Genomic DNA, 27,888 nt, shown 5'->3' on the forward strand with positions numbered 1-27,888 from the left:
TAGTTCAGATCCTGGGTACGCCCTTGGTTATGCATCTGTGTATGAATGAGAATTGTGCAATCATCAATATCCAATCCATAGTGGAAGGAGCAAAGCAAAGTATATCTATTTCATGAAAAGTTTCTTTAACATATTTTTTTTATAAAAGACTAAAAATATATAGTAAATATTGCATGTGTCTGTATAAATCATAGTTTCCCAACCTTTTTGTTCCATCTCTCGCTCGCCCCCTTCAGAAATTTTTTCCTCCCATCGTCCCCAATGTAATCTAACCCATAGAATCCTATGTTATACCCGTAACTTCTACCGCCCCTTGGAACATTCCATCGCACCCAGGGGGCGTTAACGCCCACGTTGGGAATCACTGGTCTAAATGAAAAATAAAGGACATTATATATAATTGAACTGATCTCAATTTTCTTTTGGATATTTTTTTTATATTATTCAATGGATATTATTTTGGTTAAAATAAACAGAAATGAAATTCTCAAAGATTAATGCTCTTGGGGAAGTTTTGAGGTTAAAGGTCATTTTTTTCAAATATTGTCAAGTTTTTATTAAAAACTCTGGCCCTAATTGATACTTGAAAATAATGTTGAATTATACGTATAAACTCGTCTGTTCGAGTGCTCAATTCTTTAATAATTCGAGCTCTTTTTCTATAACGTTAAGAAAAAATATACGTAATAGCAACGCGGGGCAAATGTATAACATATCGGTGTTAGTGTGTGTGTTGCTCGTTTGTGATGCTGCCGGAAAACGATCTTACAGGGAAGACGGGTTTCGAGGACGTATATTGATGACGTCACGGATCTCGGGAGGAAGTTTTCTGCTCTAGAAGGTGTGGCCTTGGGGCCCTGCTCCAGGATGTGGGGGCCATGCATTTTATCCTTAAGCCAGGTTTTTCCTAGGAGCAAATTTTCTGTGCCGCGTGCAACGTGAATCACCCAGTGCGACACGCCGTCCACTCATCAATAAGAAAAGCAGTATGACTCTTTTCCTACAGCTCTTTACGTCTGACGTGTGCCGCGCGTTTCGCCGATCTGCCCTTCATTTTTGTTTTATTTCTCTTCCCTTGGAACCGGAGCATGCAGATGACATAGCTGTTGCCAGGGCCGTATACTATATAGCCACTCCAGGCCATTTTATAAGACATTTAAACTGGCGGGGTACTAGAAAAAAAGAAGTGCACTCTAAGCGGAGAATAAGCTCCAGTGTAACCGTACAAATGACATAGCAGGAGAAAATTTCAAATTTTAATAAAATTATTACGTAATAAAAATATTAATCAATAAAAGTAGTGATTAATTAAAAATAATTAATAAATTATGTATTAATAAAAATAATAATAAATTATGTATTAATAAAAATTTTAACTAACAAGATTATTTATCATTAAACTAATTAATTATAACTTTGTGTTAATGTTGCTAATTGATTCAATTTTTTAAATTAATACAAATACAACGCCACAACAGGCAAAATGCCCTATGAGGTGGCTGAGAAAAAAATGCCCATAGCAAATATGGATGTCATACACTTCAAAAACACAGCAACCCAGTTAAAAACATAACCTCAAAAATTATAAACAATATATACACATGATAAAATATACAATGCCCCATGAAGAATACTTATCGTTGTCTTATTCCAAGTATGGATAGCTTCTCGATTTACCCCAACATGTTTATCGTATTTCTTTTTAAACGTGTCAATTGTGTTACAATTTACTACCTCCTGGGGTAAGCTATTCCATTTATTAACAACCCTATTAGAGAAAAATTCCCCCTTCGACACCATAACCTCACATTGTCCCTTACCAACCGATACTGGTGTCCCCTTGTAAAAGCAATCGATTGGCGGTGTACTAAAAGTTCATGGTCCATTCTATCCATCCCGTTAAAATTTTGAACACTTCGATCATATCTCCTCGACACCTGCGCTCATCCAATGTAAACATATTTAAAAAATGAAGTCTCTCTTCATAACTCAATCCCCGTGGGCCAATAAGGACACGCGTAGCTCTTCGCTGCACCCCTTCAACCAAGTCTGTACCTCTGTAGGTATGGTCTTCAAAACCTTACCGCATACTCCAGTCCAGGACGAACTAAGAATCGAAAAAGCGGAAGAATGACTTTAGGAGAACGCGAAGAGACCTTTTTTGAAAATGAGATCAAACATTCTATTCGATTTTTTGACCACCACTGAACAATGTTCAGAAACCTAAGCCATTCGTCAATGAGAATTCCCAAATCCGTGACCCTAGTTGCATCCGGGATAGACACCATTCAACTCGTAAGAGAACCGTGGGTTGTTCGAACCAAAATGAGCGGCCATGTACTTATCAACGCTAAACGTCATGCTCCATTCATTTGCCCATGCTGCAATCCTGTTTAAGTTGGTCTGGAGCAACTTCCTATCGCTTTGATTCCCGATTACCCCCGTTAGCTTCACGTCATCTGCGAATTGGCTAACAATCCCATCGATACCCTGATCGAGTTTATTGACAAAAAGTGAAAAAGTATGTAGCCAAGAACACTTCATTGAGGAACTCCACTTGTGACGCCTGTCCAACCAGAGAATTCCACGTTCACCATAACTCGTTGTGACCTATCTCTTAACCACGATTCTATCCAATTCAGCAAGTCCCCCCCCCCCACCCCAATCTCAATCTCGTGTAAACGCTTTAAGAGTTTACCATGTTGGACCCGATCGAATGCCTTCTGGAAATCGAGGTAAACATCTACATTATTGCTCTACCCCCAAAGCCTTAGTCACGTGATCATAGAAGCAAAGAAGGTTAGTCACACATGACTTCTCCTTCCTGAACCCATGCTGATTTTCCGACAATACATTATTCTCGTCTATCCACTTCACAAACTGCCTTTTGATGGTAATTTTCAAAATTTTCACTAAAGGGACTCCGAAAATTCGCAAATGTTTTCTCAGCTGGATAAAATGTATAGTTTTATCGTATATTTGTTTTCCGTATATTTATATTTCGTATATCTGTCGCGCCACTGTCATTTTCTGCACACGAGGGCTAATTAGACCGAGACCTGCAATTTATTACCGATTCCGAATGGCAGCCTTTATTATACTCACCGAGAGGCTGACCCCCTCGGTGTGGGACTTCCTCAGTGGAAATCTTTTCTGTAGTCATGTGGTCGTTTCTGTTGTTCCCCCTGTGTCAGGAATGTTTCTGAAAAGGACGAATTGGGTATCGAACTCGTGACACCTCTAACGATCCTTATATGGTAATAAGTCCAATATAGTTTCCCACAGTCGAAACATTTTTTTCTTCTAAAAATACGAAAGAGATCTGGGAGATTAGCCCAGGCAAGTTTCCTTTCTTTCTCTTTTTGGTTTTTTGTTTAGTCATAACGAGCACCCTGACATTCGTCTGTCAGTGACATTTTCGAGTGGGATGGTTGAAATGGTGATTGTTATGCCTGGAAGACAACGGCAGGTTTCGTTTGGTATTGACATGGAAGTGACCTGTGTGCCGAAGTTCCAGAATCCACTGCAGTAGTGGCCCACCCCTTCATCTTTCCTCTAGCGAGCGAGAGTGCGTATTGCCATGGCTAGAGTGCAGATTACTAAAATATAATTTACTTTCCTTGTGAAAGTTAGCTTCCCTTATGGGTATTAACATGCGAAAGGAATTTATCTCATCGGTACGCGAGACAGCATAGATAGTGAATCGTCGGTTTCGTTTTCATAGCGAGATTTTCTTGCCTCAATTGCCCTTTCCCTCATTTCCAGCGGTGCTCGCTCATGTTCATATACGAAGTTTCAAGATTCAAAAAGATTCAGGAGATTATCTACAATTATATATGTGTGTATATATATATATATATTTACATGCCCCCATAATAATATGGAGGGGGGGGGGGAAGTATCATTGGAGGAGAGGGATTAAACTTTCTTATCAGTACCTCTTTTCCCTCATGTCGCGGGAGAAGATCAAGTCTGGGGCTTCCTCTCTTTTCACCTGGAGCGCTCTCCTCGCTTTTCTTATCAGGAGGGGCTAATGTCTACCTTTCCCTTTTTTAACTTTTCTTTCTTACTTTTCGCCAGGTTCTCTTACCCGGAGTGCTCTCTTCTCTCTCGGTAGAGGGCGGGGGGATTATCGCCGAGCGCAAGATTCTCTCCCTCGCTATCTCTATTGTTATCTTTCCGAAGCTTGCTCCTTTTCTTTCTTTTTCTTATGGGAGCGCTTTGTTGTTTCTCCTTTACCTCTCCCATGTGAGCTCTCACTCTACGTAGCTCTGGCGCAGGCTGGATTGCTCTCAGAAAGAAATTGTAGTTTCGTTTTGGCCGGGCCATTCAGGCGGCAATCTTACGTGTTTTCAGGGGTTTGGTATGCTCTCGCTAGAACTCCTTAATACTACTTAATATATGAAGTCGTCTTAGCTCTGGCAAGTTCCGCCAAATAAAAGACAACATGCACAGATGACAGTGGGGTGGGAAGAAGCACTGAGAAAATAGCTAACCATATGTTTGACCATGAAAGATCATAAAACATTTCCCATTGGGATTAGGAATTTTGTCTTTTTTTTTTTACAAACATCAAAATGGAAAGTCAACGTGAATGAAAGAACGACGAGATTTCTATTATCTTGAGGAAGGGGTACTTCTGTATTCCACGGACTCTTTGTGGTGGTCGTAAATACCCCTTTATATATATATATATGTGTGTGTGTGAATGTGCACCATTTATCATTCACTTTTTAATTATACCAGAAGAAAAAAAAAACTAACGATTTTCGATATTGTTAAGAAAACTATTGTATATTGGCTACAGCTCGTTATTTTTTCTCTTATCCTTTTTCTTTACGCATCGTTTCCTGGCTCCATCTTTTTCTCCCCTTCATGAATTTTAGAAACATCTAATATCCCTATGAACACTCCGACAGACCAGACACGACCCAGGCTCTGTCCCTCCAGGGGGCCTTTTACCCATGCGGGCTGGGTCACGCTGGGCGAAAAAATTCATCACTGCCCCCACGCCCTATGAACACTAGCACCATTCCAAACTGGGTTCCTGGGCTGAAGCAAGCCTCCTAGATACTACTCTCTCGGACGCTCTGGAGTCTCTCTAGGAGGCTTTGGCTGGAGCCCTGTAATCCCCGAATTCGGGGAGCCGTGATTCTCTTCACTCCCCAAGTAAATTCAAGTAATCAACTAAATTGCATACTATTGCGATTCAGTTCTGAGCATCTAGCAAGGACGTTTTAACAAATATTTTTCTTGCGTAATACAAGCGAAAAGACTAACTGCTATGCTGACGCAGTGCTTGTTCTAAAAAATAGGAAGGTTAGTTTTTATTTTGCACTAAACATAGTATTTACATTTGGGGGGGTATTTACATCCCTCTCTACCTCATCCACGACCACCCATTCGCCCTCTAAACTGTCGTTGTCCGTGGAGATTGCTTCTCCATTAACAGGTGGCTCGACGACAAGTGGCTCCGTTATAACCGGTCCCTCTAGAACCCTAACTTTTTCCGTAGCGCTTCGACCTCGAGTTCCAATTTTGCTCTATCCAAGCATCCTTTGCAATTGGAACTGATATCCAAAGAAACAAAAAAAACTATTTTCATGATTCACCATCGGTAGCAAGTAGAACAGAACAAACTAGGTTCAGTTACCACGGCTATATACAGTAAGCTCCATGCCACAAGGGGTGTGGTCCAGTGCCGTCTTAAGGCATGGGCTCTCCCGGGAACCTCAAGAGAAGAGGCGTTTCACAAAAATGATGACTGGTTAAAATTTTCGAGAAATTTCTGGGTAGAGCTTCAGAAAAATCAGTTAGCCCGGGGCCTCATGATGCTCTTAAGACGGCCCTGGTGTGGCCAGTTGAGTAATAAGTCCCATTGACTTAAATATTGAGATGATATACTAGAGAAGAAAAGGGAACAAACAGTGTGTGTGTGTGTCCCACGGAAATGTACAAACTTGAAAAAAACATAGCAAGAAATTTATCAGAAGTTTACAGAGCGTGTTGCAATCAAAAATTATGCACAATGGGGCTAATGACACATTGTGCTGGCATTGATTCAAAACAATATAAAAAACATGTGAGGTAGAAAATTATTGCACATACAAAATAAAGCAAGGTGAAATTGTATATGAATAGCATGTGCAGAACAGGAGTGTATAAATATTTGCAAAAATATATATATATGAAGGTACACTTAGAGAAGCAAAGAAAGTTTCGGAATCACAGAGAAGAAGCGTGTGCAAATTTTCGATGCTCTGGCAACCACAGCGGTAAAAAGTTTGAAAAGCAATGGAAATGACCATAGCTTTCCATTCAGTGTTCCGTGGAACTCTAGCGTTTCATCAGAGGTTTTTTTTTGAGGGTGAGGTTCCGCTACATCAAAAAATTGAAATTTTTCATTTGTATTATTATAAGAAACCTCCATGCTTGTTTGGTTGGTTCAGCGTGTTGTAAAATGTTGGGAACATCTGACCTAGAATAGACAATTTATAACAAAGGTCGACGCATAATAAGATAAAAGTATTCAAATGAGAATTTTCGAATACATTTTCTCAAATTAAAATATATTTCTTTCTTCATTACATTCAAACTACAGAAATATATATGTACGATAATGTGTACAAAAATGTAGAAAATTTCACTTCATTTATCACCTTTACCGGCGATCAGAGGCAAATTTAACGGCGGGCGCATCAGGCGCCGACTTCTGAAGGACAATGAAAAATCCCAACTTTACAGCTTTTTCAAATTTGAGGAGACCAATATTTTCTTCTACGCCCGGGGCCTCAACCTTAATCCTCCTATGCCGGAAATTATGCATAATTCATCACACCTCATCTCTTGTACATGATCCACTTTTTTTAACATCAAATCTATTTTCATTAAATTAAATTTTTATCATTTGATCATTTTTGTCGCACCACAGTCATTTTCTGCACTCGAGGGCTAATTACACCGGGACGCCAGCGCCGTCTTAACGCATGGGCCTACCTGGGCCTCACAAAAATGAAATCCGGTTGAAATTTTTTAGAATTTACAAGGTAGGGCCTCAGAAAAACAACTTGGCACGGGGGGCCCATGATGCTCTTAAGACAGTCTTGCCGGGACCTACAGTTTATTGCCGATTCCGAACGGCAGGCTTGTTTTTTATACTCATCGAGAGGTTGGTGCGTTATCCCTTAGATGGCGGGGCTCCCTGCGTTAACAATTTCTTCTGCGGTCATGTCGCCGTTTTTGCTGTACCCTGTGTCAGGAAAGTTTTCTGACAAGTACGAACTCGCGACACCACTAAACATTCTTTGGTACTTAATGCGAGTATCTTATCGACCTGGGCTACAGCACCTCGAAAAGAGATGTGAAAAGTTAAAACAAATAAAAATTATTATACGTATATATTGCAATGTTAACTTTCTTCACGTGTAAATCTAGATTTTCAAACCAAACCAACATTATCGATCAAATTTTATCACCATAGACTGAAGTTTAAGCACGATTCTGCTAGATTTGAGTATTTGATTAACGGTTTTTGTAATGCTTACCAATTCAGTTTGGATAAATACGTAATCACTGGTAAATATGAAAAATTCGCAACACATGAACAAAATTTATCAAACTGGTCGGTGATTATGCTTAATAACCGGTGATTATGTGTAATCAGCAGATTATACCGATCATATTTACAGTAAAATATGCACATATTCAAATTGGCAGGCAACTATAGTTCGTTTCAGGTTAACTTTGCAGTGGAGAGAAAGGTAGAGTGTGTTGTCCTTCGCTGCAAAATAAATTTCCCATAAATCGGAGCTTTACGATGATCATTTATACAGAATATTTCAATTTTTTTCAATGATTTTGTGAAAAAAAAGGAAAAATATCGTTTTGAACCGATGTTTCTTCGTTTGAAATTTTTAAATTAGAAAAAAATATTGGTTACCATTATCCAAAAATCTATAGCAACCACAACGACATTTTCGCGGTATCCTAGAAATCGTCTATACCTTACCGAGGCCGCGCATCGATACATTGGTTAAGAGGCTTTTGTTGCCATAGCAACGAGTGATGAGGTCCCCTCGTAGATTCCTCTTCACTGCAAAGCTAACCTGAAACGGACTATAGATCAAGATATCTTACCGACCCTCTCCAGCAGCGGTTCTCAACCTTTTTTGACTCGCGGAGCCCTATTCAGTATATAATTACTATGGTGGAGCCCTGTTTGACTCGAGGAGTCCTTTTTTGTAAATAATTGTTATGGCAGAACCTTGTAGGTCTCTTTTATTTATCAAAGTTACTGATTTATATTATTTTCCTCGAGTCACCGTGGAGCCCCTGGGAGGTGCACACGGAGCAGCAGTTGAGAACATCTGCTCTACAGTAATTTTTTCCTGTAAAGGTGAAAAAGGTGAAACCACACTACAACGATGCACGATATAACAATAAATCTCTACATAACGATATTTTCTTGTCTGGTTTGGAAATGCCAAACTCTAATGTTAAACTGCTGTTTCCCGATATAGCGATATTCCCTTTTCAACGACATTTTTTTCTTGGTCACCAGAATATCGTTGAATCGAGATTTTACTGTACTAAGATTCATCCTGGGCCTTCGGGCTGGAGCCCTGTCAATCCTCCATGTATGTGGGGAGGATGGGGTTCTGGCCAGACACGAGCCGACAACACAAAACATTTGAGATTGATGACAGGCTCAGTGCTTAATTCAAGTTCATAGGCGTAAATATTAAAAATATGTTGAAAGTCTGTGGAAGGGGGGGGGGGGGCGAGGCACGACGATGAGGATGTCAATTGATATATACACATACATTAGATCAGGCGATTCCACCTTTAACGCTGGAGGGGCAATGCCACCCCCCGTATCTCCCCCCATGTTCTAGCTCGGTGTTGAAAACAATGGGGGGGGGGAAGAATTGACATTTCAATCAAATCAAAAATTATAAAGTTTTTCAAAAAAGAGATTCATCTCTTCATCGAAAATAATTAGAAACCGGACTTGAAACAACCAGAATTAATTTTAATCATTATTTGGATGACCATACCTCTCGTATTTCCCAAAACATTCCTGTATTTTCACGTGATTTAATAATAGACTACTAGTACACAGGGAATTTTTTGAAAAGGACGAGACAAACAACTAGCAACTAGATGGGTATTTTTTCCATCCAAATGACCAAGAAAAACGCCAGTTAGTTGGAAAGCAACTAAGTTGTCAACACTGTTCTAGCTTGACAGGCACTAAAGAAACACATGCAAGCACTTAAACTTTAGAATGGAAAATAAAAACAAGAAAAAATTCTACCTTTTTTCCGATGTTAAAATGTTGATTTCTATCCTTTTTCAATGATAAGAAAACAATCCAAAAAGAACACAACCAGAGATGAAAAAGAGATATTTAATTTAAAAAATCTGAACAAAAAATAATTTTACACGAGTCCGCATTTGCGAATAATAAATTCTCAACATGAAATTCCTGGTTATAATCATCTCAAATTTCATCTTACGTAACATAGATCCTCCTAAAACGGTGTTGATATATGATACTTCAGGTCTTGATTGGTATTTTTTATGGTTTGTTATTACTGTATGGCCCACTTGAGAGTGGCTATTGGCTAGCTTCATCACAAAGAGATACTGTTCCCAACACATCCCCCAAAGACAGACGCCACGCCATTCTCCTCTTCCACCCACCCCTCTAATTTTCACAAACATTTGAGATTCAATAGTGACGGAACGGAATCACCCCAAGTCTTGTATACTCACATAGTAGGGGGGGGGGGGCAGTATACACAGAAACACTTATAAAACCACAGTACAGTGGAACACTCATTCATACGACATTTACTCATTCCTTATACATGTTTGGCTTCGGTCACAGTTCATTCCTATACATTTAATGTTAAAATATTTAATTTATTACATGCACAACATCACTCACGGTGTTTACATTTCGACTCGAACCCCGAAACTCCGTAAAAACTTTATTTCTGTCAGTAGGATTTCAATTTTTTTTTTTTGTAGGTAGCAAAAGACGTGACTGAAATTAATATTTTTACGAATATTATCGCCAGAAAAGCCATAATTTTTAGTATGATTGTGAACGGATACATAAACATTCAGCAAGCTGATGACCCCCTTTAAAGTGGGCTCTAAAATGGTTTATTTATTGTAAAGTTTTGAGAACTATGGAAACGCGGAGAGCCATAGACAAAAATAATTTTACATTTTTCGAAAGGCAACCATATTAGATATACAGACCATACTACTACTTCGCATAAACTACATGTTCCTTCCGAGTTTTTTCCATTGTTAGTGCTTCGTTTTCCAGCGTTATTCCTGAAGCATTTGCAACTGGTCTGCTGGTGAGAAGCATGTTCAATATAACAATTTATTCTTTCATTTCCAGTAGATAGAGGACAACCGCTCACTACTCCGGACTGATGGCAAAGCAACTTATTTTCGTTACCTCAAACGAAGCAGGGTTGTGTCGGAAGAAAGTTAGCAAAGATTAACAATAGTGCCCCCCCTCCTGCTCGTAAGCATCAAATCACTCGCGTCGTTCCCCCCATGAAGACAGCTATCAAGTCGATGTAACGTACAAGCCATTTGACTAAAAATTGATAGCTGAACTCAATGACCATTGAGAAAAGTTGCACGCGTGCCCAGTGGCACATAAAGGCTGGAGACCGCATTTCCAGTCGCATTTCCTTTGGTTGTGGTGTCTTGCCTTGCTAGCTAGCTGCGTGGAATCAGCTGTTCGTAATTTCAGAAAAAAAAGCGCCCCCCCCCCTCTCTGGAACGTAAAATTAAAATTTCGACAAAAAAATCTGGATCCATGAAAGAGTGAAACTTGTGAAGGGATTAAATATGCCGAGTTAATTTTTGAGATGGTTGCAAAAAAATATAATAAAAATAAATCTGTAAATATATAAACAGTATTGTGTTCGCAGAAAATCTTACAAATTTGTTTTTAATTTTCTTTTTTTGTCATTTGTAAAATAACCGTAAGAATCCTCAAGAGAGAAATTAAAATAAAGGCATCATTGGATTAAATTTATCAAAAAATCATAATCGCATGATCTTTTCTTTGTTTTCTTCATATTCAGATTACTTTTAAGCATAATCCGGAAGTTAAATAAAAATTAATTTTCAAGAATTTGGGAGAGTTACGGTTAAATGAAAACTATGCCTGATTCGGTCTCTCGAAAGTCATATAGTATAAACGGGGTTCTCTCTCTCTCTCCACTGTATTTCTTTTTTTCTTCATTCCCCTCTCTTCGGATCTGGAGACCAACCAATTTCTGAATTTGAAAGGTTTTGTGCTACTGCACTGATGTTTATATATATATATATATATATATATTTCTCTAAAATAGAATGGTTTAGCCCTGATGACAACCTCAGTAACTTTAGATTATTTCTACACTCAGTGTTATATAACTAAATCGTTTTCACTTTAATGAGCATCCAAAAAAAACCAATCAATGGTCATATCCTCCGCCATCCTCCATCTGTTCTTTGTCTGACTTTCTACGAGAGCAAAAGATCTATTCCCTATAGAAGTTGGTCCCTGGGAAACTTATCTTTTCAGTTGAACTTTCCTTCGCCTTGAAAAAAAAAAAAGATCAGTCATAAAAAATCGACTGGCGAATGCTTTTGGTGTGAGTTTTTTTTTGACTCCGTTCATATTGGTAGAGTTTGAAGGTCAAGTTGCTTCAGGAAAACAGGAAAAGGGCGTTGCCCCAGCAGTGGTCAATTTTTATCTTCACTGGTGGGGCAAATAGAAAGGCTAGTGGGGTTAGCTTTTCATAACATGTAAAAAAGGCTTGATCTACCCGTAGCTGATGCGCCACGTGAGGAAAACATTAAACGCGTAGCGTGATTATGCAACACACTTCTGCGGACGCGAAATGATCCAGTTCGGTTCACGTAAAAACTTACTCCTAGGAAAACCCGGCTTAGAGATTATTTTATTCCTCCTCAATGATTCTATCATTTTAGCCAAAGGCCCTGTATAATTATTGTATTGTGTATCATTTAAAAAAGTGACTTGGCATCGTCCCTAAAGTCTGAAGACCTCTTTTCCATCTCACACGACCTCCATTTGCCTGTTTTGTCTGGTTCACCCCCTCCCCCTTCTCAGCTTTGCTGTTATTTTTACCTTCCTTAAGAAGAGAAGATGAGAGTGTTTAAACCTCTGATTTTCTCTTGCATATGTTTGTTTTCTGTAATTATCACTTTCCGAGACATATGCCGAGTCTATGCCTTCTTTATATTTTTTCTCTCAAACAGGGGATGGCCTTCAGGCATAAAGCCCTGTATAATTCTAGAAGAAGAGGGAAACATACAATCGCAGTTCATTTAAAAAGACGAGAAAGATGTTGATCAGAGGCGGTAAAGTCGTCAACGACGATGCGATGTTTGACGCGGATGTCTTCATTGAGGGCGACGTGATTAAACAAGTCGGCAAAGATCTGAGTGTACCCGACGGGACGAAGGTCATCGATGCCGAAGGCAAATTGGTCATCCCGGGCGGTATCGACACCCACACCCATTTTCAATTTCCTTTCATGGGCATCCAGTCTGCGGACGACTTCTATACCGGCACTAAAGCTGCCCTTGCCGGAGGTACGACAATGATCATGGATTTCGTTTGCGACAAGAGTTCGCCCTCACTGCTGAGCTCGTACGAGAAGTATCGGAACTGGGCCGACGAGAAGGTCTGCTGCGACTATGCCCTGCACGTCGCCATCACGTCGTGGTCTGGACAGCAGACTGCCCAAGAGATGGAGGTCTTGGCCCATGAGAAAGGTATAAACTCTTTCAAGATGTTCATGGCCTACGACATGATGTTGAACGACGACGAGCTCCTGAAGGTGTTTGACACCTGTCGGCGCATCGGTGCCATCGCCCAGATACACGCCGAAAACGGATGTGTGATCAACATGAAGCAAGAGATGCTGCTAAACATGGGGATAATGGGCCCCGAAAGCCATGTGTACGACAGACCCGAGGATTTGGGGACCGAAGCCACGCACAGGGCCATCGTCCTAGCTAACCAAGTCCATTGCCCAGTGTACATTGTCCACGTGATGAGCAAGACTGCTGCAGATATAATCGCCAAGAAGCGTCAAGAGGGCTGCATCGTGTTTGGAGAAGCAATAGCTGCTAGCCTCTGGACAGACGGGTCTCATTATTTCAATAGATGCTGGAAACATGCTATTGCGCATGTGATGCCACCACCTCTGAGAGATGATCCAACCACTCCATCCTATCTGATGGATATGTTAGCGAGTGGGGTATTGCAGCTTACCGGGACAGACAACTGCACTTTCAATCTGTCTCAGAAAGCGATAAGTGAAAATGACTTTTCCAAGATTCCTAATGGCGTGAACGGCGTCGAGGATAGGATGTCGATCATCTGGGAGTTAGGGGTCAAGACCGGTAAGATGGACCCATGCCGATTTGTCGCTGTAACCAGCACCAATGCGGCTAAAGTCTTCAACATCTATCCAAGAAAAGGCCGCATACAAGCTGGGTCTGATGCAGATATTGTTGTGTTTGATCCACATGCGTCTCGAGTGATCTCCGCCGAAACCCATCATCAAGCATGTGATTTCAATATCTTTGAAGGCATGAAAGTTAGGGGCGTCCCTGAGTATGTCTTAACCCGGGGCAGGGTAGTCGTCGAAGAAGGAGAGCTTCATGTCTTGCAGGGCTCCGGGCACTTTATACCGACCATGCCATTTTCACCCGCTGCATACGTTTGCGTCGAGCAGTCTGAGGCCAATGAAGCTGTTTCTCCATCGATTCCTCCTGGTATTGTCTGTGGACCCAGAGAGTTTCAATATTCCCGGCCGCTCACAATGTTCGGGCGTCGGAACCAGCAGGATTCGACGTTCAGTCTTTCCGGTGCACAGATCGATGACGATAAGGAAACTCACACTGGCAAAAAATTCCACAATGCACCTGGTGGACAATCATCTGGTTTGTGGTAGCTTTGGAGAAAGGATTATTTTTTTTGCTATGTTCAACTAATGCGCTTATAGTGATAATTATTATGAATATGAATATTAATTTTCGAAAGAAATGCTTGCAATAGGACAAACAAAAATTAATTGTTTTAGCTTTATAACATTGCGTTGAGATTAATTTGATTGTTGATTTATTTTTTGTTTCTTGTTTCATTACGATACTAGGTTTAGTATGAAAACAGGGTTTAAGATAGATGAAAAATTCCTTTCGCAAAAAAGCAAAAATGGGGAGAAAAGCTTTAGCAAAATGCGAATGTAATGATTGATGATTGGATGTCTACTCGCTTCGTACCTCCTGTACGCATTTTTGTGAAAGTGGCTACCACTTCTTTCGCATTCTAAGATTTTGTTTCGCATTTTGCGAAAAATGCGACCATATGTTTTGTGATTACAACCTGTGTCAGGTTATTGTTAATGATTCAGGTTTTTTTTCTCTCCTGCTGTGTATTCTGAACAGAAGTTTTGTGTAAATATCGTTTATAGGTTGTGAATATGCTTTTTTTGGAAAGGTTGTTTTGGCTATTTTTGTAATTGAAAAATATGAATATTTTTTTAACCCGTGTACCGCCGAGTTCTCAGTCTTGCATGTGATTGCAAGACTGATTGATACTTTCAAACCCTATCTTCCTTCTACCTTCAATGATGAAAATTCTCGAATGGTGATGCTGCTCGCTCTTTCCAGAGCAGAATGTTAGTAAATTCCAGTATGGTTGCGGGTGGTCTTCAACCTTTTTTGTGAGTTGCAAGTACCATTTATGTTTTGCGCCGGGAGAGCATCCCAGTTTCACTAACAAATTCCTTGGACGGATCATGCAGGGGTGGAAAATCTACAATTGCTACAAGCTGTTGCAATTTCTGATGTTTGCTACAAAAATGCAGAAATAAATCTACCCTCTTTTATTTTAAACTGCTGGTCTTCCTCTGTTTCCATCACAGAGCTCAAACGCCAACTTAATATCCTACCACTTACTTCCTGTAGATATATTGTTTGCCTAACCATACTTTTGAAAATTATCCATGGCTATTTTAATTGACATTTCCTATATTCTAATCAAATCTTCACATTCTTCCTGATAGACTCAATCACTCTCAAAAATTAAACTTTTCCTTGCATCCATATTGCTTCAAATTTAGTTTTTTCCCCGAACAATTATAGATAGGAACAACCTTCCATCAAATACTATAGGTCATACTTCAGTCGGTCGTCTCCTATGTCAAATCCTGTCACTATATTCTGTATAAGCTTTGGCCAAATAATATTGTATAAAAAGAAAAGTAAAGAACATTTTTTAACTTTTAGCCGTTACAGTGCCAATCCTGAGATATCTTGTCTTAAAACCTCTTATTTTGCTGTCTCTGTACAGAGAGCTTTGCCTGATAACAGCCAGCCCCTCTCTCCCCCACACAGGGCCATCTTAAGACCATTATGGGCCTCTGGGTCAAGGGATTTTTCTTGTGCCCTGTCTGGGAAATTCTCAAAAAATTCAACAACCACTCATTTTTCCGAGGCCCCTCTTCTCTTGCAGTCCAGTGCCATGCCGGGTGGGCCCATGCATTAAGACGGCACTGCCCCCTCCTGTCAATCAATAATGTTTATGTGCTTTTACACACAGCTATTAATATTGTCTGACTTTTTTGTAGGTGGGTTGCCAGTAGTTTTCTCAGCCCGAGTGGATATATAAAGTTTATATATCCTATTACTGTGGAGAGAGAGAGAGTGATCTGTTATATGAGCTTTTTTTATACTGTGAATTTTTCTATTGTATTTATTTTTGATCTATAGAATATATGGTCTAAGCATGTTTTTGTTTCATTTGTTTCTCCTGTTATATTTTTGTGGAGACAAGTCCACATTTATTGCCATTATATTAAGATATTGAGAAGTTTCGTTATCATCACCATGCAAATTTATGTTAATACCACCAACTAGTAAGGTATTTTGCTTAAATTTCTGTATATTTTGTTCTAACTCATTAAATTGTAAGATGGAATAAGAGTGTGAACGGTATAAAAGTAATATATCAATGTTATAATCAGGCAGGTATATACATAATTCTTCAGCAGTTATAAATTTAAGTTCTTTTTTTGTACTGATTTAATATTTTTATTTATATACATAGTTACTCCTCCGGCTCTATTGTATGCTGTACTGCATAGTTTCCCAACCTTTTTTGCCCCGTTGCCCCTTCATAATTTTTTTTTCTCCTATCGCCCCCAGTGCAATTTAACCCATAGGATCCTATGTTATACCCGTAGCTTCTACCGCCCCCTTGAACATTCCATTGCCCCCAAGGGGGCGTTAATGCCCACATTGGGAATCACTTCTCTACTGTTTATGTAGCAATAGTAATCAATTTTTCCCTCAGGATTGTCAGTACAGTAATTAAATAATTCACTTTCAATCCATAATTTCACTTAGGGCATATGATATCTATTGATTCATTTAAAGTTCTAATACCACTCAATTATCAAAATTTGCTCTTATACTTTGGATATTCAACATAAGAAACGTCAATGTTGTATTTGGTTCAAATTTTATTGGAATTGTATTTTGTATATTGTTGTACTATATTTGTATATTGTTTTATATTTTATTGTACAGTAAAACCCCCTCTTAACTCTTTAAGACGGAAATTTTTGAAAATATGAATGTTTAAGTATTTCACCCGCACGATTGTTCGAGCTCAGGTTTAAAGAATTATCAGTCACCCACCCCCCTTCCCTGTTTTACAGCCAAATAAAAATATCCCGGCAAAAAGTCGAATAATATATTTCAAACTCCTGCTTAACGATCACTCTCAGATACGGTCATGGACACCGTTTCCGTCATTTGTTCCATTGTAAACCCCTGTACAGACACCAATCGTTGTAATTTTGGTTCAAATTATGCTCACAAAAGTTCTAATATTTCAGTCATTTTTTGGTTACTTTTCAGTGAAACTTCAGTAAAGTTTTTGTTAATGTTTGGCAACTCTGATGTCAGTTTGCTAGTTATGCTTGTATATTTTACATGATTTCATGCTGTTTAATATGGCTTTTACTAGTAAATCCTCGCTTTTTATCTAAGAGAAAAGATTCTGAAGAGCAAAAAAATGAGGTCATCAAATACAGTGAAAAACGCAAATGGGAGTTAATGAATGTTCTTGCAAATGAACACAATGTCGGGAAGACACAGATATGATCCATTTCGAAACAAAAGAAATATTGGCAGGAAAAATAGTTGAAAAACTGAAAGCAAGCTAGGAAAAATAAATTTCCGATGACTTGCCATATACATAGTTTTGTATGATTGGTTTGTTTCAGGCCCGTAGCCACAAATGTCATTCAGGGGAACTAAATTGATAGAACAATAGATTTGGCCATCTTTTTCCGGTCATTTTCTCACATTTCAGGGGGGGGACCAGACCCCCTCAAGATCCTCCCCGCTATGGCTTTGGTTTGTTTCAGCAAAAAGCAAGAATTTACCTCTTTCTGACCTCATTCTACAAGTAGAAGCTCGAGAAGCTGCAGAAGAACTAGGACTCGTCAACTTCAAAGCTTCAAATGATTGTTTGCGTTACAAAATTGTATTTAAGAAATTGTGCTGTGAATTTGCTGATGAAGTGTGCGAAGATCGGAGTAAAACATTGCCAAAAATTATCTTGGGAAATTCAGCCAATTATATATAACAGGTGCGGCCTACAACTGGCTCGCGGTTTGCATGCAGCAAATGCTAAAAGAAGTGGAATACTCAGCAAAACCAACCAAACATCTATTGATCAGTTTTTCCAAAAGATGTAAAAATTAATACAAATACAACACCACAACAGGCAAAATGCCCGAGGTGGCTGAGAAAAAATATCATTATCCGCCTCTGAATATAATCTCTCAAGTCCATCGTCTTATCCATTAGGACACCACTAAGTATATAAACTTTGTGTAATATTCTTTTGCAAATTTTTTAATTTTGTATCTGTGCAATAATTATGTGCTTTCATGATTTAAAGACATCTTCTATTGTCAGAATTTCATTTATTTGCAAACTAAGAACCATTTCCAATACTGTATTTTAGTTTCAACAGGAACTCCCCCCTCAGATGCGGTCACCTCTCTTTTACGGTCAAATTTTTTTGTCCTGTGAGTGTCCACAAAAGACGGGTTTTACTGTATGTTTTCTGTGGAACTTTTCATACGCACACCCAACGCAAGATTGAGTGTCACCAGCAGACCCGTAAATTTTCTGTCTCTTGGGAAACTTTTTGCTGTATTTTTAGTTTTGATGCACCAATCTTTCATGCATTAACATTTTCATTTATTGGAACTTGCAGTGCTGAAAAAGATCACGTTTTAATTAATCGAGGTTCTACTGTACTTAGCTCTGTTCCTGTCATTTCAACTACATTTTCTTTTGATACCATAATAAGTAGTAGTAGTAACAGTAGTAACTACAGTATAAGTAGTAGTAGTAACAGTTTTTTCAAGTTGATGATATAAAAACAAGAGCAGCTTGATTTGGTTGACATCATTGCTTGTTTCTTTTGTTGCAGCAGCTATAGTTTTTCTGAATTATTATCCACATGTTTCTATAGTTGTGTGAATATCAGTACAGATTGTCTTTCTTTTTCTGGACTTAAATCGAGTCAATTTCCATGTTTTCAGTGAAAGGAAGAAAAACATATGTGTGTTTGTATTTTGGTATGTTCGATCATGATAGTTTTAAATTTGTTCTTATATTAATATTAGTCAGTTTTAACGAGTATAAATATGCACAATATTTGTTACCTATGAATATCTGGTTGTGTATTTTATATATTTAGGATTGTTTTCGCTAAAAATTATATAACTAGTCATTTGTTATATATATTTTTTTTGTAGTGGCTACAGTATATCCCACTTAATATGTTGCTAATACCATATAATAAAATTGAATTAGGCCAGAAATTTTAGATAAAGGAATCGGGATTCTGGAAATAAGACGTCTTAAATGGGATCTACTGTGGTTGTAATCAAGTTCTTTGATTGAGAAGCATTGATGTCATGCCTTTATGAGACTTTAAAAGCTGATGTTTATTGAGATTATAAAAAAATCTGAGGAACTAATTGCGCAAAAGTTCAGACAAAGATAGTGGCTTTTGTCTTCATTTCTTTGATCACACATGATTCCGGCCATCTATACAAGTTTACATTTCATGCTTTTGCGATGTTAAAAATAAATGTACGGCTATTGCATTCTATAAACCAATTCTCTGTACCAATAAATGCCTTAACGTAATAAGGGTAAAAGTTTATTGCTGTTGTGAAAGAGTCCATCTGCTTTTAGCAAACTCTACCTGTATTTGTTAATTTCAGATGCACCAATTTTTATTTCTCTCATTTTTATTTATTACACGCATAATTGCTGTAATTGTTCATATATTTTATAACAAGTCTAGTACATATATACACGCTGCATAGATTTCTTAATGAAAGTGTGTAATAATAACTTCGCTGTTTTCACTGCAGACTGTGTGTTTGCGTAAACTTTCTTGTACTACTTCACTGCACACAGACTCTGGTCGTGCATCACCATACGGTAATTTCCAACCAATGGAGTTTGGTGCAAAATGAGGCACCATCTATCAGTGGTCGCCCCAGGTTCAGTAGGTAAAGAACTTATTGTCAATGTCCCTCCTTTGGATTCGAACCCGTGGGGCCTTGACTGTGACCAGAACCAGATTAAGATGCTTGAAGGCTTTAAGCACTTAAATGATTTTGGTGCGCCCCCCCCCCCCCTCATACGTATATTTTACACAATGTTGAATCTATCAAAAGAAAAAAAAAAAAATTGAATCAAACTTTGTATTTCAGAAGTAACTAATCTAAGACTATCAGTGGATCCAGAAGTAGGGTGGGGAGTGATCACCCCTCCCAAAATCCGGATAATATGGTAAAACTTGGTCTGTCCATAAAATACGGGACAATCACACAATTAACCACCCCTTCTGACTCATCGCTGTGGATCCGTGACTGTCTCTAAGGTTGAATATATGATCTGGATATTTCTGAGCATCACTTTATTTATCTAAAAGCTTTATCCTATTTTTTTTCTAGCTCAAACTCTTTGATAACATCTTTAAAACTAATGCTACTTACCACATTTGTGTCTATACTTAGTAGAGATATGAGCCATCATATATTTTTACATACTTTAATCGAGGAAGTGGACCCTCAATCAAAAAGTTTTTTTTACCACATTATTTGCTTCTTAACACATCTTAAATTTTCCTTTCAGTGTTTTGATTCTAGCTTTGAAATTACAATGTTAAATTTTATTGGTTTTTCCCATCCCAAATTCAGCTTGATCTCTATACTTTTCTTGATTAAAAATTCTTATGAAAAATTAATTAAAAGATTAATTTTTAAAATTATGCAAGATAAAGACATGCATGTCAATTTTACCCTTTGAATTGCAGGGGGGCAAGAGCTGCGCCGAAACGGTTCTCTTGCTACATGGTGCGCCAAGGCGCCGAATCCCTGCGCATTTGCGCCAATTATTGTTTGTGGTTCGCGGAGGTACCGCTAATGCACTGTAGTGCGTCAAATACCCGGAATTTAGGAAAAAGAAGCATGAAAATTTTGTTCACGGGATACGTTCTTTCCGAGATACGGAGGGAGAAACTTCAATTTTTTTCACTTCCCACCATCTACCACAATCGCGTTATCTCGTGACCTTGGAAAGTAGTTCTACTACATTGAATTATAAAGTCCTATACTGTTATTCGTTAACCGGCGGGCTATCAAAGTCCCTGAATGAATATGCCGAATTTTCTGATTTCGGCGACCGTTTTTTCTCCTGCGGGTTATATCAACACCCCCTATAGATAAGAAAGCCTCCACACTGATGTGACATCATGGAGTGGAGGCTGATCGCGAAGATGACCGTTTTTCTTCTTTCGCAATATTTATGCCTTACAATTCTATCGAACCTAATTTTTTTTTACAGATTTCTGAAGTTTACGAAATAACCTTGATAGTTCATAAATAAACAATGAAATCGGTTGTTTCAGCGCTAAAATTATTTTCATTAATTTATTTTGAAAACAGTATCTTCTCTTAATTTCAACTTATTACCTTATGAAAAAAAATCAAGTTCAAAACTTTCGCATTTCACTGAAAATACAACCACCTTCCTCTCTCGTTCCGAATGGTTCAGAAAAATATTCCATAAATATAAAAAAGTTTTTAAAAGTAGACAGAAATTAATTTTTTTTTATCTGAATAAACATGAAACATAAACACCTTTTCTATAGCTTTTAACAGTTGAACTTCTTATCTATAGGGGTGTTGGTTATATACTAACGGTAATTTCGCGGCTGCCAACCTGCGTTCAAAGACGGCATACATTGAAAAGGGATTGGTTTACTCGTTTAAATTACCGACATTTTTCGAAGATCGTTGGAAAAAAATGTGATCTGTAAAAACTCCAGCTAAAATATTCATCGTTTTGTCATCTAGCCACACTATGCGGTCGTGTGGTTATCGTCGGCGGTTGCCGATCGTGACAATTTCACATTGCGAAAATCCGGATTTGGTGAACAGGGGAGGCTCGAGGAAAACATTTTCTACCCATGCGGAATCTATTTTTAGCGCTACTGACGACGGGTTTTTTTTTGGTCAACAAACCTTTTTTCACCCTTTCAACTCCATTTGGCACCCCTCCTAGAGCGGCGCCCAATATGGCCGCACGGTCCGCCACTGTATTGAGGGGGGGGGGGCATGCTCTTAACAATAGTCAAAGGAAGGAGTTTGTACTAGGAGCATGCTCATTTTACATAACTTCTGTGAGATACCTTTTTCATATTAACGTCCTACCTTTCCAAAACATGGAGAGAATGAAACGTTTGCACCCTTTCTTGTTTTTCGCACTCCCTCTCGTGCATTGCTGGGATGGTACGTGCATTACTCCCTCACGTATTGCTGGGATGTTGCTTAACACTATCACCAACAGAGCTATTAATTATGTGTGATGAATGGGTTGCACTGCAATGCAAAGAATTACAAGAAGTGGAATCAGTTCAGAGAATAGATAGATATTGGGCAGACATATTCAAACTTTGTAACCTTGAAAGCACCCCAAAGTTCAAAATTTTTCCAGTTTTGGTGAAGGCTTTTTTATCTTTAGCACACATGGTAATGTAGACAGTGAAAGAGTTCATTGTTAACAAATAAATAAAAATCTGTTTGTTAACATGCTATTAGGTTGAGAAATTGTTTAAGTAAATAAGGTATTTATATTTTTCTCGTTTTTTGCAGTTTGCTTTTAAATTTAATAATTTCTTTAAATTCTGTGAGAAGCTTTTTTTTTTTCATGGAAACCTTTATTATATTCTGCACGCACTCATGGGCGGAGATACGTGGGCGTGGGGAGGGCAATGCCCCCCCCCCAGCGTCAAAGGTGAAGTTGACTGATCTAATGTATATATGCATATATGAATTGACATCATCACTTCAACATTACAAGAGGGTGCCAAAATGCTTGCTTGGCACAGCTGACCAAACCTCTAGTTGTGGCCCCGGGTCAAGGGCGTAGCGAGAGGGGGGGGGGACTTGGGGGGTCTGGTCCCCCTCCTCCCGAAATGTGAGAAAATGACCGAAAAAAGGGAAAAAGATGGCCAAATCCATTGTCCTGTCACTTTGGTCCCCCCCGAAATGAAAGTGGTCCCCGCCCCGAACGAAATTTCTGGCTACGCCCCTGCCCCGGGTCTACGATGGTCTTAAGGTGACCTTGGTGTACAAATGGTTAGGGACAGAAAAGAGTGAGGGGCAAATCTCTGCCCGTGCGAGATCTATTTTTGGTGCTCCCGACGTTTCTCAGCTTAACAATTTTTTTTTACACCTTCCAACTCTGATTTGACACCCTTTCCTAGAGAGGTGTCCCATGTGGCTGCACAGGTTACGCGGCCTGTGTGAGGGCTGAAAGGCTTCAGCCTAGTTTCTTATTTTTTTTTTCATACTATTATTAATACTGTTATTATTCATCGAGGGACCAGTGAAAAATCTGGCCTCTAAGACCCCAACGAAGATCCCAGCCTAGCGCCCCCTGCTGCAAGAACGTGGGTGCGATAAATGCATCCAGTCTTCCCGCTAGGCCAGTACGTCCTATAGATATTGTATCTAGGAAGTAATGAGTCCCGACTTATACCAGGTATTACTTATACTCTATATATACCGGGTGACTCGAAACGTTACACCGTCTGCCAATAGCACATTTTTCTTTTTTGCCTTGCAGCATTTGCAGTGAATTCACAATAGCACAAACGATTTTAAGGGAATTAAAATTAATTTAATACTCAAAGAATACTTTAACACATTAATTTTTAAAAATATTGTTGGTGCTGCTATCTACTTTCAAAATCAAAAGTGCCTTATGTGGTGATGACGAAGCTCAGGTATAAAAAACAATTCTTCATTCAGCTTTGCTCCTTATAAACAAAGCTTATAAACTGACCTGAAAGATCAAACTTCCAGTTCAGTAATTTTTTCAAGACCGAAGGAGACATCCAAAACAAAAAAACCTCCACACAAGCAGACGGCAGGTAAGATCGTAAAAAGTGAATTTTTCCACACTTCATTTTATAGCATAATGTGCTGCCATCTAATCTTGATTTTAAAAATGACTCTTGTGGTGATGAAGTTTAAAATAAAAAAACTATATTCTTTATCCCGCTCAGTTCCTTATAAACAAAGCTCATAAACTGAACTGGGAATTTAAACTAAAAGTTCGGTTATTTTATTTGAGCATAAGGAGACGTCCAAAACAAAAAAACCTCCTTAATAAGCAGACGACAGACAAGAAGTCGGTTCCCTACAAGCTAAGCTCACAAACAGAACTGGAAGTTTGAACTGCCAGTTCAGTAATTTTTTTCAAGACACAAGGAGACGTCCAAAACAAAGAACCTCTTAATTAGCAGACGACAGACAAGAAGTCGGTTCCCTACAAGCTAAGCTCACAAACAGAACTGGAAGTTTGAACTGCCAGTTCAGTAATTTTTTCAGGACACAAGGAGACGTCCAAAACAAATAACCTGGAGAGAAGCAGACGACAGATTCTGAGGCTTGCATAGAGCTTATATTACTGGGGGGAAGCATCCAGCCGCCGCGACGGCAGCGATATCAAATGCAAGGAAATCGCGTCTCAGGGAAAACAAAGTTCCCGCCTGGCAATTTGTCCATAGAAATGTACAGTTCGGTCTCTAAATATTGCGTTTTAAAGATTTAAAAAAAGAGATTAAATTATTTATTTCATTAATGCTGGAATCATTTCTTTCATTGATTCTGAAATTATTTCTTTCATTGATTCTGAAATTATTTCTTTCATTGATTCTGAAATTATTTCTTTCATTGATTCTGAAATTATTTCTTTCATTGATTCTGAAATTATTTCTTTCATTGATTCTGAAATTATTTCTTTCATTGATTCTGAAATTATTTCTTTCATTGATTCTGAAATTATTTCTTTCATTGATTCTGAAATTATTTCTTTCATTGATTCTGAAATTATTTCTTTCATTGATTCTGAAATTATTTCTTTCATTGATTCTGAAATTATTTCTTTCATTGATTCTGAAATTATTTCTTTCATTGATTCTGAAATTATTTCTTTCATTGATTCTGAAATTATTTCTTTCATTGGGGCGGGTTTGGTGCCCCGGGCGCATCACAAAAGGGAGGCGCAAATTTCACCATTCAACCTATCCTTCAGCATTACGAGGGGGGTGCCTAAATGAGTGGTTGCCCCGGCTAACCAAGTATCCAGTTGCGGCCCTGCCAGTCGGTATCTTATTTCTGACGAGTCACCGTTATATATTGGTTATTTTTTCTTTTAAAATACATTCTCAAGTTTGTAATTTGCACCTGGTAGCATTTCTTTTACTTCTATAGATCAAACTACACAGTTGATCTGCGAATGCCCCCACAAAAGTCATGTCGCGTGGTATCAAGTTGAAAAAAAAAAAATCTTTTCCAGCCAACAGAAGCTCAGCCGTCTAAACCGAAGAAGGGACCAACCACGAAACAGCCGTTGACCAACAAGATAAAGAACAAACAGCAGCAACCCAGCAACAATACTCAGAAAATCACAGAAGCTGAAAGTTGGTACTGGTCGAGTGGTCATAGTGACGGACTCGCATCGCGTGGATCCGGGTTCTAACCCCCCCGCGCCGCAATGGTGGTCGGCTGAAGTTGGTTTTGTGCGGTTCCCAACTACGAGGCGCGAATGCGAGCCGATCTCCCCGTTAAAAAGCCTCGCCGGAGAGGCAACAGACCTACAACGGTATAATTATTCATTCATTACACTTCACTCTCTATGAGTTGAGGAAAAAACTCATAGTTTAAAAAATTGATTACAGATGGCAACACTACACATAACAAGCATTACACTGAAACAAACTTCATGGAAGGTTCACTATACGTACACACACATTCCAACATGTACCAGTTCGTCAGAAGTTCCGCAGAGGAATATGGACGAGGTGCATGTCTGGCTTAGTAGTAGTAGTCTTTGTCAAGCGGGGACGAAGTCAGGGACATGCGAGTCTGCGGAAATTTCTACCACGAAGAGTGTGTTGGTCTCACTGCTGTTGACAAAGATGTTTTTATATGTCCCAATTGCGATAAATAATTTGTTTTAACAATCCCATTTTTATATTGCACTCTTTTGCATGATTTCGCGATTTTGTTTTTTAAAATGAATGGCTAACTTCTTTTTTAATGGCTTGTTTTGAATCCACTTTTGAGTAACGAAAAGGATTATTTAGTATCACGTTTATTCATTTTGTACAAAAATTATTCAATTTTAGAAAAACTGCCCTATGAAACTTAAAAAAGTCACGGACATCGATGGCCATATCATGTGCACATGCTCCTGATATGACCACTTGGTAACTTCAGGATTTTCGTTTTTTGGACTTGTAAAACTATTTTTTTAGGGAATGTAGAATTTATTTTATGAAAGTCCATTAACCCCTGAGAACGATATTTAAAAACATTTTCTAGACGCCGTTTAGAAAAAAAAAAATCAAAACCAGTTTTTTTAAACTGGTTTTGATTTTTTTTTTCTTCTAAACGGTGTCTAGAAAAAATTTCAAACCTTAGCATGGCCATATCTGGGACACCCACCTTAGTTAGTAATGATCCCTGGCATTAGCTGTGTCGACTGCATGCTCCGGTTTGAAGGGAAGCATGGGCGGCGATCCCCCCCCCCCCAGCGTCAAACTTGAAGTTCACTGATCTAATGTATATATGCATATATGAATTGACATCATCGTGCCCCAGACTTCCAAGTCTATCTGCGCCTATGAAGGGAAGGGAAAGACAGATCGGTGTAGAAAAGATCGGTGAAACGAGGGGCGCACGACGCATTTGACTACTCCAGAAGCAGTCCGCCAATCACGGCCGACGTGAAGCGCTGTCGTGAGGCGTATTGCGCTCTGTAGGAAAACAGTCATACTAATTTTCTTATTGGTGAGTGGCCGGCGTGTCACGCTGGGTGAATCACGTTGCGCGTGGCATAGAAAATCTGCTCCTATGAAAACCCGGCTTTAAATAATACGGCGAAAAACCTGTCCCCGGGCGACAGAGTAAATTTTTGTTCCTCCTAGTTGCGGCCCTGCTTAGTTCTTGGCCTGGGTATTTGAAACTCAGGTTTCTGAAATAATGAAAAGTGTTCAGTTGTGTGTGAAAATGTGTTTTTTTTTAAAAATAATTTTTCGGTCCACGTTCACGCGTTGCACTATTAGAAAATTTTGGTATGGCGGGAGACGGACCAGGGATCTGGGGGGGGGGGGGCAGGCAAAATGCATGGTTTCCCAGTGTGAGAGAGTGCCGCTTTGGTGGTCGAATGGTCATAATGACGGACTCACATGGCGAGGATCCGATTTCGAACCCCACCGTCGCCATAGTGGTGGTCGGCTGAAGTTGGTTTCCTGTGGTTCCCAACTTCGAGGCGCAAATGTGAGCTGATCTCCCCATAAAATATGGACGAGGTACATGTGTGGTTTAGTAGTAGTGTGAGAGAGTGGCGTGTGTGGTGGTAAGATGCTCGTCTACCACCGTAAAGGTTGCTGCCACGGTCCCGGGTTCGAACCCAATGGAGGATATAGGTAAGATATTTTCCGTAGCGAACTTGAGGTGTCCACCGATAGACAGCGCCTTCATTTCCAACCCATCTCATTAATGGCAGTAAATTGCAATATAGCGATATTGCCAGAGTTGGTATTTAGTGAAGTAGTGTGAGAGAGTACTGTACTTTTTTTTTTCTAATTGCTTCTTGTGAGACGGATAGAAAAACGGCGCCCGAGAGCAGGATCTCTGTTCAAAGAGGGCTTAGAAATCATAAAGGTCATAATTTTTTACGTCAATATTTTAAAAAATACATATTGTGATGGTGATTTGATCCCATGTTATAAATGGGGTGAGAGACTCGCAGACGTCTCAGCCCTCACTGGTCATCGCTCTTTTTTTACACCCCGCAACACAGGAGAAACTCTTTTTCTTGTTAGCAGGAAAAAGGGATGATGACTTTTCAATTCCCTTTTTTTCCATCGCTACTGGACAACAAAAGAAAGAGCAAACTGCCCAGTATTTCCGGAGAGTTAACGAAGAAAAAAAGCTAGCGTGTGTATTTTTATCTTCACGGAAATCAGTATATAGTGTATGCAGTGCTAATCAACTCAAACCTTGAAATTTTTTTCTCATCACTTATTTTCCACGTGTATTTTGCACAATTTTTTTTTTTTTAATTACCTTAAGGATTATTTCCTATTTATGTATGTATCTAAGTTTTCTAACTCATTTCGGCGCCCCCTATAATTTGGTGCCCTGT

The 27,888-nt window shown here is 39.0% G+C and overlaps 1 protein-coding gene and 1 pseudogene across 2 annotated transcripts in view; both read left to right on the top strand.

Moving 5' to 3' along the window:
- The window catches only part of LOC149067392 (dihydropyrimidinase pseudogene), a 29,863-nt pseudogene extending 10,417 nt beyond the window's left edge, over nucleotides 1-19,446 (top strand). The window contains exon 2 of the transcript XR_016195404.1: nucleotides 12,307-19,446. The product of XR_016195404.1 is annotated as a dihydropyrimidinase pseudogene (transcript). The remainder of the gene's footprint in view (nucleotides 1-12,306) is intronic.
- LOC149067391 (dihydropyrimidinase-like) overlaps nucleotides 1-27,888 on the top strand; it is a 46,239-nt gene that overhangs the window by 10,423 nt on the left and 7,928 nt on the right. The gene's annotated exons all lie outside the window — the stretch shown is intronic.

This window comes from Pholcus phalangioides, unplaced genomic scaffold (assembly GCF_987345545.1).
Source record: "Pholcus phalangioides strain wild (caught in Gottingen) unplaced genomic scaffold, Ppha-v1.0 ptg000031l_1, whole genome shotgun sequence".
Taxonomy (NCBI): Eukaryota; Metazoa; Arthropoda; class Arachnida; order Araneae; family Pholcidae; genus Pholcus; species Pholcus phalangioides.